This window comes from Beta vulgaris, chromosome 4, assembly GCF_026745355.1.
Source record: "Beta vulgaris subsp. vulgaris cultivar EL10 chromosome 4, EL10.2, whole genome shotgun sequence".
In the NCBI taxonomy this organism is placed as follows: Eukaryota; Viridiplantae; Streptophyta; class Magnoliopsida; order Caryophyllales; family Amaranthaceae; genus Beta; species Beta vulgaris.
The window spans coordinates 49,484,037-49,498,608 of record NC_079205.1 but is presented as its reverse complement, the minus strand read 5'-3'; the positions used below and the strand labels follow the sequence as shown (position 1 = coordinate 49,498,608).

Sequence of the window (14,572 nt, the reverse complement as noted above, 5' to 3'; positions counted from 1 at the left end):
CCTGCACCTTTATCAGTTGGCTTGAAACTATCCATAGATGATGGTTATATACTTGAAGATGCTGATGTTTACAGGAGACTAGTGGGAAGGTTACTATATCTGGGAATAACTAGGCCAGATCTCTCTTATGCTGTACAACATCTTAGCCAGTTTATGAATACACCTAGAGTTCCACACTTAAGAGCTGTTATGCATGTGGTAAGATATTTGAAAGGCACCATTGATCAAGGCTTGTTCTATTCTGCTGAATCAGACTTGAAGATTAGTGCTTATAATTATTCTGATTGGAGTGGCTGCCAATTCAGTAGCTGATCCTTAAGCGCTTATGCTGTTCTTCTTGGTTCAAATTTGGTGTCTTGGAAGACCAAGAAACAGACAACAGTCAGTAAATCATCAACTGAAGCAGAGTACAGAAGTATGTCATCTGCAGCTTCTGAATTAGTTTGGCTTCATGGTGTAACGCCCCGACCTCTAGTCGTCGTGGTTAAGTTAATTAATCGATTATTAGCAGCGGAACCTAGATAGTCGGCGCGTTACCGCCGTACTTTCCATAAGGAAAATACAAGGCAACATAACATCATAAACTCAAACATTTATAACATGAAGCATAATATAGATCCAACATTAGTCTTGATTAATAGAAACTTAGTTACTAATCAGAGTTTTGACATAAACTTAAATTAAAACCATGAGAGTCTAGATAATCTAGATATTAATTAAGTCCTCACTGCTACGCCATCCCGTTATCACCATCGGTACCTAAAACATAAAACAAAACGTCGTGAGCCGAGGCTCAGTAACATACTACTCTAACATCGTAAATTCATTTCACATCATTTTAGTTAAAAACAGGAAGGAGAGAATAAGTAAAACATTTCATAAACATATCATAGTAGGTTACATTATCTTCTTTATCATGTTCATCATCATATATCTTTTACTTTGGTAACTTGGCTAGTACATCATAACATAGGGACGTCTCCCACTACATAACCATCAGGCGGTCACATCATAGGTGACACTTGCGGTGCCCGTATCATTTAAACCATCAGGCGGTCACAACATAGGTGACACTTGCGGTGCCCGTATCATAAAATCGTCAGGCGGTCACATCATAGGTGACACTTGCGGTGCCCGTATCATTTAAACCATCAGGCGGTCACAACATAGGTGACACTTGCGGTGCCCGTATCATACTGCCAAGAACCGTCTTTCACTTGAATTTATCATGTTTCATTGGTTTTAAGTAACATCATCATCGTGAATAATTATACTTTCATTTCATCATAATGTCATCATCATCACTCATAGCATCATATCATAATAACCATCATAAAACATTTCATTTCCCGCAATCCATATAAAACATAATATTAATCATGATCATAAAACATACTTTGAAGGAGAATGCGGGTGTTAGCAGTAGACGTTACCTGGATTCCTGCTTAATAACCTTGTTAGCCGGGGGAGGCTTGTAATATCCTTTATCTTCCTTAATCTATTCAAGAATAATTTTTATTAATGAATGTTTCGTTATTTAGCTTTTAAGTCTAAATATTAGTTTAGCGTTTATTAAGGTCACAAGGTCATTATAACGTCGTAAAGGTCTCCTTAAAGGCCATTATTTCTTAATCGTTAATAACTTTTAATTAATTAAGGTGACTTTTTAACAACGAATTAATGAAATAACTCATTTAGCTATACCTTTAGAATTATCGAACATTGAAGTTATATTACTACATATTATATAACCTTTCAAAAACATAACATTATTCTAGTTCATAGTTAATAACTAATTAGTTATCCATTAATAAATTAATTAAGTTTGAAGTTATAATGGATCCATTGATATTATTTTAATGTTATTTAGTCATTTAAAACTAACAAGTCAAGTAACTAATTATTATAATGAACTTAAGGATTATGAAGTATCATACTTAACTTAATTATAACAACAAGCTTAATGAATTATTTTTAATTAGTTTTAAACAACTCAACTAGTTTAGAAATCATGAATTATAACCAATAATAGATTTTAGTAAATAAGTTAGGTGGTTTAGTAAAACTAACTAAATCAGCCACTAAAGCTCAATATATTAAAGCAACAAGATTAACTTAAATGATTTAACTAAGTAAATCAGATTATAAGCCCAACATTATACTTAACTTGATTAATTAAACTAACATAGCTTAATGAAATACTAAATCAGTTTTAGTTTAACTCAATTTGGCCCATCTAATATAAGTAGTTTAGCAAAACAATAAAAGTCAGATTTGAGCCCTATTTAGTGAACATGCAACACTTAAATTGAGTTGGTCTAACTAATATAAATCAGTCCATAAGTATAACTTAGTAAGTCCATGGAACAAGTTCAACTACATCTAAGTCCAACAACAAGGATTCTGTTTTAAGTTACTTAGTTTAGGTTCTAATTGAACTATTCTTGGCCCAATCTAAACTAACTTAACTATAGGTAGGAATTTGGGCTTGCATTATAAACTTAAGGAAATCAGAAATTTAAAAAAAAGAGAACATCATCACCTCTGCTACTAGGAGCAGGGAGGATGAATCGCGCCTGAGGTGGACACCGGCTTCGGTGGTCGACGGCGAGCAGCAGAAATCTCCGGCGGCGGTATCTGGCGGTTCGGCGAGCGCGGCCTGTCGGTGGTGCTGCGCGTGCAGCAGCGTCGCGCGAAGAGAAGAGGAGCGAGGGAGTGCGAAGGGGAGAGAGAGAATGCTGGCGCGGGTCTCCGGCGAGCTGCGCGGTGGGCTGGTGACCGGCGAGCGACGACAAGGTGGAGGCGGAACTGGGCGCCGCGCAGTTGGCGCGCGCGGTGGCCGACGGTGGTCGGTCGTGGGGCGAAACAGAGGAGAGAGAGAAGAAATTTGGGTTTTCTCTTTTCTTTTTTTTCTTTTTTTTTTTTTTTTTTTTATTTTCTTTTAGTTACAATTTTCCGGCGATTATAGACTGAATTTCTGATTAGAGGGAGAAGAGATTGATGAAGGTTGTTGTTGTGTTCTTGATGTTGAACTTCCATGGCTATTTATAGTGGAAATTTGGGAGTTAAAATCAGTGGTTGGGAGGAGGATGGTGAAGTAAGTAATCTGATTTTGTTAACTTGAAGAAGCAATTGTGAGGATTGGTAATAGCTTTGACTGAAGAAGAAGAAGAGAGTGAGGATTGCATGAGTGCCAAATGGCCATGAAAAGGTGAGGAAGAAGGCAAATTAATGGGGGAGTTGACCATGGCTTCTCTTTTTCTTTTGCCCCTTTTGTTTTCCAACCAAAAATCAGAAAATTTTCCACACTAACACCTTCAAACGTGGCTTGATGACATTTTGGGTGAAATGTTGACATTTTGTACTTTAAGTGAATTATCAACTTTATTAGCCTTCTTGTTTAACTCATAAAATCGTAAATTATATATTATCGTCATAATTTAAGTTAGTAAATTTTTATGTTAAAAATTCCATAAACATTTTATTATACATTGCTTAATTAGTGAAACGAATAAAATAAAATATATTCTAACTACATTATTACGTTAATTACTCACTTAAATATGTTTAAGATTTTTAGGATATTACACATGGTCTTCTTGAAGATTTGAAAATTACAGTTGCTCTTCCTATTTCCTTGTATTGTGATAATAAATTTGCAGAGCACTTAGCTTAAAATCCCATGTTCCATGAAAAGACCAAGCATCTTAAGAGAGACATGCACTATATTAGAGAACAAGTGGAAAGTGGCTTTATCCAAACTTTTCATGTTTCTAGTGCTGCTCAGATAGCTGATATCTTGACAAAGGCTTTGAATTCACACCAGCATCATACTCTTGGAGTCAAGCTTGGCCTTACTTCTTTGGTCCAGCTTGAAGGGGGATTATAAGTTATATTTCATGAATTATTCATCACATGTTGTATATTGTAGTTAGTTAGTCTATTTGTTATAAATAGACTGCTAATAACTACTTTCCTTTTCTGTAACAAACACATATATTCTGTAATCTTCTCTCTAAATACATCTCTCTTCTTTTCTCTAATCAGTAATAATGGCGTTCCATTGATTAGTTTCTTCAATCATAGATGCAATTCCAATCATACACTTTGAGAGAGATTGAGTTGGTGAATCCACACAGCAAGGTGACACAAATTAATTAATTGAGAAAACATTAGAATCATTGGTTGAAAAGGTAGTCAAGTTATACCAAAACCAAATGAAGGCATGGACACTTATTATATAAGCATAATATTTAGACCATAACCCAGGTAAAACTCTTAGTAATAGGCAATTAAAAATTAAAAGTCTGATGAGAAATTAAAATCGAACCATAATTATTCAGATTAAAAGAGATCGGAATAATGTTCACTAAGAAGATAGGGATATCGATAGCAAAATGAAACCAGATACTTGCATAAGTTGTAGTTCTAACGATTAAGAAGGGATTCAATATAAAACAACACCAAATAAAACCACAGATGAACGGAAGAAAACTTGCCTAGGAGAAGGGTTGATTGGCTGAACATAGCAGGCATCCTTCAGGTTTGCCAGAGTAGGGGCATAAAATTATAAAGATTACTGGTGTCGTGGTTGGATGCGTATAATAGGTGATGGTCGTTATTCTTACTGAATGTCGTGTTGTGGCTGAGAACAATTGTAAGAGGGTTTTCATTTTTATTCTTCCTTTTCTTTTTCTTTCTTATTTTCTCTTTAGAAATCTCTAGCATCTTTTGGGGTTGTTTCTCTCTCTGGATTTTCTCTCTGTCTAGTAGCAGCTAACCATTATGTATTCGGCTTCAATCATATTCCTTCACATACTTCACTATAATATGTACATGTGCATGTTTATGATACTTTTCGCTAGATTTGTTATTTGTTTAATCATCGAGTAGCTAAAGACAAAGAGAATTGGAGTTGCTACCTAAACAGTATAGACATGGAGGAGTCACATGGTGACAACATCTTTCATTCTCTACTCGACATAATTTTACAGGATTTCATATTCTCTACCCATGAACAACTCCTATATATTTCATAGAATATATGATGGAGCAGAATATAAAAAGGTGTAAAATTAAACTTGTATATAGAATGAACGAACTCCATCAAGGCCCTTAGGTAAGATGTAAGCAACAAATAAAGGATGATGCTCTTGCCTCTTGGTAGGCTGAAGCAACAAAAGAAACGGAGAGAGTATTAGTAAAAATTATAAACGTTTAATTTTCTTAATGTATAAGATGAGACGAATCAAATAGAACGTCACATAACTATGTTTTGTTATTTATATATTGGAAAATAATTTAAAAGATTTTCTTACTTATAGATAATGCTAAAATTAAAAATGGAGAATCTATTGATGGAAAAATGAAGTATATCATATTAACTGTAGCTTAGAAAATCACTTGCCCACAAGTTTTTACTTTTCATTTTACTCTTCTTTTGCTCTTTCCATCTATGAAGCAAGATGAAAACACAAATGAAAGAGATGATGTGATGAAGTAGATGAACAACTTTTAGAAGTAATTAGAGGAACTTGAAAGTAAACAAAATACGAAATTGGTCGTTGGGATTCAGAAATAGATTGACACTTTCCCAACAAAACTGAATAGGGTTGACCAGAAATCAGGGGTATGAACTGGAGCTGCAAACCCGGAAAACTTAATGAATTTTTTTTTCCTTGTAATTTGAAGAAGTGAAAGAAAGAAAAAATGTATGTCATGCTTTTATGGTGGCAACTAAACTGTATCTTTATTCCCTAATCATTCCATTTACCATTCAAGGTTTTCATCTTCATCAATTCCAAACCTTCTTCAATTCATATTAAAGATATGGCCACATCATTTGTTGCAACGGTACAATGAATACAATAGGCAAGGAATTCACTAGAATACTCTCTTTTATAAATCTCTCAAAGTTCTCTCTATGAACTTCTCTATTGTTTTCTCTCTCTCTTATGTTTTGATGATTATTAAAATACCCCATACATAAAGCATATATATTAGGTTAATAATACATGAGCAAAGGAGACCAAAAAGAATCACGAACCAGGGCTTTTTATGATCCCCACACTGCTGCGTGTGATAGGCTCGATAATTGTCGCACCGAGCGGCTCGCCACACCTACGCTACTACTTATGCCGCACCCAACGGCTTGAGATGCCATCCATCTTCAACACGACTAGTTTTGCCGCGCCCAACGACTCTTTGCCACGGCCCTCGGCTACTGAAGAACTCCCTCAATGGATGCCTCATAAACCCAAATATGCTAGCTCGAGATCAAGTCATCAAAATTCAAAAATCTCCACCTTGACTTGCATCTTCTACAAGTAATCCACCTTAAAAAAATAACCATGATACCTCTCAACAATATACGAGATATCGACCCCTCCCTAGTCTTACAGACTTATACCTTTAACCTGGTGCTGGTGTTTTGCCTTCTTTATCCCGAGGTCGGGATTGCCTCCACCTTGAGGCAACAACCCCCCAAAGGAGGCTATATATGACTATCAACGTCAACAAGTACAAGCAATGTTAAAACTTGCGAACTAGAACTGGCTTGGTGAATATATTAGCTGGGTTATCAACAATCCCAACTTTCTTCACCACTATCCTATTCTCACTCCTCTGAAAATGATACCGCACCTCAATGTGCTTAGTTCTATCATGATCCACCTTATCCTTGGCGAGACAAATAGAAATCAAGCTATCATAATAAGCATTTAGACCCACCCAAATCACTGACCAAACCACGTAACCATATACCCTCTTTTGCCGCAACAGTTAGAGCCATGTACTCAGCCTCCATAGTAGACAAAGTCACTGAAAAATGCAATGTATCCTTCTAACTAATCACAGACCATCCTAAAAAGTATACATACCCAATCATTAACCTTCGAGTATCTATATCCGCGATATAATCCGAATCAGAATACCCGGTCACCAAACACTGAGCATCATTCCCATATATGAGACTCACATCTACCGCTCCCTTCAAATAGCAGAAAATCTGCTTCACAGCTTGCTAGTGTTCCTTCTTAGTTATAAACCTACTAACAACACTAACAACATGAGCTATATCTAGCCTAGTGCACACCATAGCATACATCAAATTACCAACAGCACTAGCATACGGAACCTTAGACATGTACACCTTCTCCTCGTCGAATTGAGGAGAAAGAACAACATAAAAACGAGCATTAGCATTAGCAGGAGTATCAATAGATTTTGTAGTACTTATACCAAAACTGTCGAGTACCTTCAAGATGTAACTTTCCTGAGAAAGGAAAAGTTTCTTCCGAGCACGATCCCTATAAATCTCCATGCCTAGAATCTTCCTTGCGGCTCCCAAGTCTTTCATGTCAAACTCAGAACTCATAACCTTTTTCAATTTCACTACGTTTGACTTCTTCTTCGCTACAATAAGCATGCCATCAACATATAATTAATAAATAAATATAAGAACCGTCCTCCACCTTGCTATGATAAACACAACAATCATAAGGACTCCGGTCAAATCCATGCTCAACCGTGAAGCTGTCAAACCTCTTATACCACTGCCTAGGTGACTGCTTGAGTCAATACAAGGACTTCTTCAGTCAGCAAACAAAGTTCTCCTTCTCTGGAACAACGAATCCCTCTGGATGACTCATCAGAATATCATCCTCCAACTCTCCATGTAGGAAAGCTGTTTTCTCATCTAACTGCTCAAGCTTCAGATCAAAATGTGTTAATTTTTCTAATAACACTCTTTTAGAAGTATGACGTACCACGGGTGAGAAAATCTCATTGTAGTTTACCCATCCCGTTGACTGAACCCTTTAATTAGCAATTAGTCTGGCTTTCTATCTGACATTGTCACCCTTTGAAATTCTTTCTTTCCTCTTGAACACCCACTTGCAACCCACCACCTTACAACCATATGGCACCTTCATGAGTTCTCATGTCTGATTCTTGAAGAGATTACATCTCCTCACTTAGAACAACTAACCACTTCAATGATTCGTTACTAGAAACTGATTCCTTGTAGGACATTGGTTCAAGTGACTCTATATCATCGGCTACATGTAATGCATAACCAATCATCTCCTCTACATAACAGTTTTGCCCAGGAACTTTCCAGACTTCTATTTGTCCAATCATTCTCTGTTTCTTATTCCTAGGTCATTTGTGACCTTCATCAGCAGCTTCCTCATGATTAAAGTCAAGTTCCTCCACCTGAATTCGAAAATGTGTCTAAGGAGTAGGAACTGCTGCAATTACTTACTCAGTTCCTTCAGTAGTGCTATCATCAGTTTCACCTGCAAGTTTGTTAGCAGATACAAAAATAGTATTCTCATCAAAACTAACATCTCTACTAAGATGGGGACCAAATCTGGTAACCCTTAACAGCATCTCCATATCCCAAAAAATAACCCTTCTTAGCCCTTGGTTCAAGTTTACCTTCACTAACATGATAATAAACAATACAACCAAAGATACACAAACTAGAATAATCAGCACTTCTTCCATACCATACCTCATAAGGTACCTTGCAACCAATACCTGTATGTGGACCATGGTTTAGCAAGTAGCATGTCGTTTTTATGGCTTCAATCCAGTACTTTCTAGTCAACCCTGCATTAAAGAGCATGGGCCGAGCTCTCTCAAGCAAGGTTTGATTCAACCGCTCTACAACACCATTCTGCTGTGGTGTTTTCCTAACAGTGCGATGTCGCACAGTCCCTTCTTTCCTTCGAAACTCATTAAATTTATCATGAAAAAATTTAATACCATTATCCGTACGTAGCCTTTTAATCTTATCGCCTGTCTGATTTTCTACTGAGACTTTCAATTGCACAAAAGTATTAAAAGCCTCTCCTTTGTACTTTAAATAATAAAGCCAATTTTACCTCGAAAATCATCAATAAAAATCACAAAGAAACTGAATCCTCCTATACCTTATACCCGAGAAGGCTCCAGCAATCTGTGTGAATATATCCAACGTATCTTTAGTTATGTGAAGTGTAAGTTCTATTGACTATTAATCTAGAAATAATAGCAAACAATACTAGAACAATAAATAACAAAGCAAGAAAGAACACACAAGAACTTTTACGTGGAAACCCAAGAACTGAGAGAAAAACCACGAATATGCACTAGGTCTCGATGAAAATTCAAGAAAGATTACAAAAACACTCCAAGAACTCTCTCTCTCTAGCTTTCTCTCTCTCTAGTATGTGAATAATGATGAATAATACAATAATAGACGTATTAGGGCACCTAATTATACCCCCCTCGGGAAAAACGCGTTTTCAGAATGACAATCGCATAAAACACATCCCCGCCCGATCGAGTCGGGCGACCCACGCCCGATCGGGCACTTAATGCCAATGAAGAATTTGCCTTGGGCCCGACCGGGCGACACCCGTCTGAGTCGTTGTTCGGTGTCTCACCCGATCAGGCGAAGTGGCCTGATGCATTGGGCGATGCACAGTAAACACTGCTACCAAATTCTGTTGCGGGCCCGATCGGGCGGCCTTACCCGACCCGATCGGGAGAACTCCTAATCTTCGTATTTTGACGCGTTTCTTTGACGTAACCTCATCTCGACACCCCATACACCTTCATGAGCTTCATATGAACCATATACCCAACAATCTCCCACTTGGAGATAGGTGTAAGTGAAGAAAACTTCATACCTTCATCATCCTCTCATTCATCTCAACTCCTAATCCACCATCTTTGCCAACAAGCAACGAAGACCAACTAAGGTCCTGCACAACCTTAGTTTATCACAACTCACACTCTTAGTGAGCATATCTGTTGGATTCTTAGCACCGAACACTTTCTCCAAACTCAACTCATTCTCCTCCACTCAACTCCTGATGTAGTGAAAGCGCCTACGAATGTGCTTAGTCCTACAATGATATATGGGATTCTTAGCCAAATGCACTGCACTTTGACTATCACTATAAAGTATCACCTTTTCCTGTTTAATACCCATCTCCTCAAGAAAACCGATCAGCCATACCTTCTCCTTACCTGCCTCCGACATAACCACATACTCTGACTCTGTCGTAGACAAGGAAATACACTTCTGTAGCTTGGCCATCCAACTCACTGCAGTACCCCCTACAGTAGAGACATATCCAGACGTACTTTTCCTTATATCAATATCTCCACTGAGATCAGCATCAACATAATCCTCAAACTTTACTCCCTTCTGCCAGAAACAAAGCCCCATACTTGAAGTACCCTTCAAATACCTTAGTAACCACTTTACAGCATCCCAATGTTTCTCACCTGGATTAGAAACAAACCTACTAACAACTCCCACTGCAATAGCAATGTCTGGTTGTGTGCACACCATGGCATACATCAAGCTACCAACAACTGAAGCATAGGGAACAGTGGTCATCCGCTCCTTTTCTGCTTATGTAGTTGGTGAATGCTCCCTTGTCAATTTGAGATCACTAGGAAGCGGCGAATTTCTGGGTTTCGCATCTCCTGTATTAAACCTCTTCAGCACCTTATGAATATAATCGTCTTGAGACAACTTAAACATACCAGTAGACTTGTCCCTGAAAATCTTCATGCCCAAGATTTGTTTAGATTCACCTAAATCCTTCATCTCAAATACCTGTGACAGCTTTCCCTTCAAACCATTTATCACTTCCATGCTTGTACCAACAATCAACATATCATTAACATACAGAAGTAAGTAAACATAATCATTTACATACCTCTGAAAATAACAACAATGATCACGATCAGCTCTCTTGAACCCACTGCTACACATGAAAGTGTCAAACTTTATGTACCACTGTCTAGCAGCCTGCTTCAATCCATATAAGCTCCTCTTGAGCTTGCACACCAAGTTCTCCTTTCCCTGAACTTTAAATCCATATGGTTGCTTCATGTAGATTTCCTCATCCAGATCACCATGTGGAAACGCATTCTTAACATCCATCTATTATAAGAACAAATTTTCAACAGCAACGATAGCCAACAAAAATACGAATAGTAGTCAACTTCACAACAGGAGCACATATTTCATTATAATCTATACCCTCCTTTTGTAGGAACCCCTTTACTACCAATCTCTCCTTATACCTAACACTTCCATCAGGCTTTTTCTTCAATCTGAAGATCCACTTGTTGCTAAGTGCTCTCATACATGCAGGCAATGCAGACAACAACCATGTCTGATTCTTTTCCAGGGACTGCATCTCATCTATCATGGCTAGCTCCCACTTAGATGAATCTGTCGAATTTATTGCTTCCCTGTATGATTCTGGTTCACATGCATCAGTTAGTAGCAAACAATACATAGAAGGTGAATATCGAACAGGTGTTTTGGACACCCTTCCGGATTTTCTCAAGTCAACTTAAGAGACTATTCTCCCTGTACTAGAACTGGAGCCTCTTGGTTGTATGACAATAGCATCCTCTGAATTACCAGGTTGTGAGATATCTGACTCATCAGAAGCAGATCCTACAAGAGTGTGAACTTCATCTCTATGTTGCTCAACCCGTTTTAGAACAATGACATCTCTTCCATCAATGCCATCAATCTCCACGTACAAACTCCTTCTCTTGAACTCCCACTATCTCAGTAATCTCAGATTTATCACCATATACATCCTTATACAGCTTAGTCTCATCAAATGTGACATCACGGTCTCTCAAAATCTTCCTACCTTTAGGTTCCCAACATCGATATCCATACTTTTCATAACCATACCCAATAAAATAACATTTAACGGCTTTTGGTCTAACTTGTCACGTTTTTCAGACTGAACATATGCAACACATCCAAATAGTTTTAGAAAAGAAAGATTTACCTCCTTTCCACTCCAAACCTCCTCTGGCAACTTGAACTCCAATGGAACTGATGGTTCTCTGTTGATCAAATAAGCTGTTGTAAAAACTGAATCTGCCTAGAACATCTTAGGTAGCCCTGCATGCAACCTCATACTTCTATCCCTCTCAGACAGTGTCCTGTTCATTCTCTCTGCAACTCCATTCTGTCGAGGTTTCCTTGGAACCGTCCTCTTCAGAATTATGTCATTCTCCTCACAAAATTTTGTATACTCTGCCAACTCATACTCACCTCCATTACCAGACTTAATGCACTTAATCTTCTTTCCAGTGTGAATCTCGACCTCAACTTTCCACTTCTTCAAGGTTTCATAGAACATCTTAGGTAGCCCTGCATGCAACCTCATACTTCTATCCCTCTCAGACAGTGTCCTGTTCATTCTCTCTGCAGCTCCATTCTGTCGAAGTTTCCCTGGAACCGTCCTCTTCAGAATTATGTCGTTCTCCTCACAAAGTTTTGTATACTCTACCAACTCATACTCACCTCCATTACCAGACTTAATGCACTTAATCTTCTTTCCAGTCTGATTCTCGACCTTAACTTTCCACTTCTTCAAGGTTTCATAAAGCTCATATTTCTTCTTCATGAAATAGACCCATACCTTCCTGCTGTAGGCATCAATGAAAGTAACAAAATATCGTGAGCCTCCAAGGGATCTGACTGGGGAAGGACCCCATAAATCATCGTGCACCAATTCTAGCTTCTCAGTTTTCAACTCTTTCTTGGCTTTTGTGAAAGTCACCTTTTTCTGCTTGCCATAAACACAGCTCTCACAAAATTCCATGTCAACTGATTTCAACCCTGACAACTTACCACACGAAACTAAAAAATTTCATCCCCTTCTCACTCATGTGACCAAGTCTAGTATGCCATAACTTAGTCTCATCCACTGTAGCTGCAACAATCATGTCTGTACACCCTGCAATAGTGTATAAGGTTCCCATCTTAGTACCTCTAGCCAAAATCATGGAACCTTTGGAAATCTTCCATTTTCCGTCACATAACACAGTTTTGTAGCTACATGAATCCGATGGACTCATAGAAATCAGATTCTTTGCTAGGCCTGGAATGTACCTAACATCATGTAATTTTAATGTTCCTCCGTTCGTAGTCCTGACAACCACATCTCCCTTCCCCATAATATCCAAGGTCTTATCATCAGCAAGATTGACCTTTCCTAACTTTTTTGCCTTGAAGTCATGAAACAGCTCCCTCATGGGTGAAGAGTGAAACAATGCCCCCGAATCTAGGATCCACGACCCTATGGAACTATTAGCACTCAATATCAAAGCATCCTCAACCTCATTCGATGCAGAAAATATCGATGAGTTGTCACTATCCTTATGTTTCTCACTATGGTCATATTTTCCACCCTTCTTTTTGGGATGTGGACAATCCCTCTTTGGATGACCCTTCTCACCACAATTCCAACAGGTAAAACTAGTCCTACCCTTTGACTTACTTCGACCCCTTGACTTTAATCTCCCTTGAAAACTCTTCCCTCTTTCCTTTTGTTTTCCCCTCCCTCTACCCTCTAAACTATATGCTCCAGATGATTCTTCACTCTCCTTCCTTCGAATGCTCTCAATCAAAATTAGATCACGGACAACATCACGTACTAGTTTTTCTTTACCAGAAGAATTACAAACATCAGTTACAACAGTTTTTCACGCAGTAGGTAAGGAGGACAACAAAATTAGGGCTTTCACCTCATCCTCAAAGACAATATTAACCTAAGATAACTGACTTATTATTGAATTAAATTCATTAATATGTTCAGCAGCAGAACTACCATTATTCATCTCTAAGTCAAATAAACAGCGCATCAGATATACCTTATTCATTGTCGAGGGCTTCTCATACATATCTGACAGTGCTTTGATTAATTCCGCCGTTGTTTTCATATCCTTGACATTGAACACCATAGTCCGAATCAATGTCAATCGCACCACCGCTAGCCTGCCGATCGAGCACCTTCTACTTAGCCTCTTCAATGTCATTTGGCTTTGCAGACAAGGGTTGATACAGATTCTTTTGATATAAGATGTCTTCTATTTGCATCTTCCAATATCCAAAATTTGTTCCATCAAACTTCTCAATTTTGATCTTTGCATCTTCCACTGTTAATTACTTCTAGATATAGACAGTAAACCAACCTAGCTCTTGATACCACTTGTAAGTTCTATTGACTATCAATCTAGAAATAATAGCAAATAGTACTAGAACAACAAATAACAAAGCAAGAAAGAACACACAAGAACTTTTACGTGAAAACCCAAGAAATAGGAGAAAAACCACGAATATGCACTAGGAATCGATGAACATTCAAGAAAGATTACAAAAGCACTCCAAGAACTCTCTCTAGATTTCTCTCTCTCTCTAATATGTGAATAATGATGAATAATACAATAATAGACGTATTAGGGCACCTATTTATACCCCCCTCGGGAAAAATGCGTTTTCGGAACGAAAACCGCATAAAACACATCCCCGTCCGATCAAGTCGGGAGACCCACGCCCGATCGGGAACTTAATGCCAACGAAGAATTTGCCTCGGGCCTGATCAGGGGACACACGCCCGAGTCGTTGTTCGGTGTCTCGCCCGATCAGGCGAATTGGCCCGATGGCATAGAGCGATGCACACTAAACACAACTGCCGATTTCTGTTGCCGGCCCGATCGGGCGGCCTTGTGAGACCTGATCAGGTGAACT

The 14,572-nt window shown here is 38.3% G+C and overlaps 1 long non-coding RNA gene across 1 annotated transcript; it reads right to left on the bottom strand.

The window, feature by feature from the left end:
- Positions 1-3,573, bottom strand: LOC130591279 (uncharacterized). The gene is made up of 3 exons (XR_008969084.1): positions 2,543-3,573; positions 1,434-1,498; positions 1-759 (listed from the first exon to the last, which is right to left on the bottom strand). It is a non-coding gene; the product is annotated as an uncharacterized LOC130591279 (long non-coding RNA).
- Positions 3,574-14,572: the final 10,999 nt, after the last annotated feature.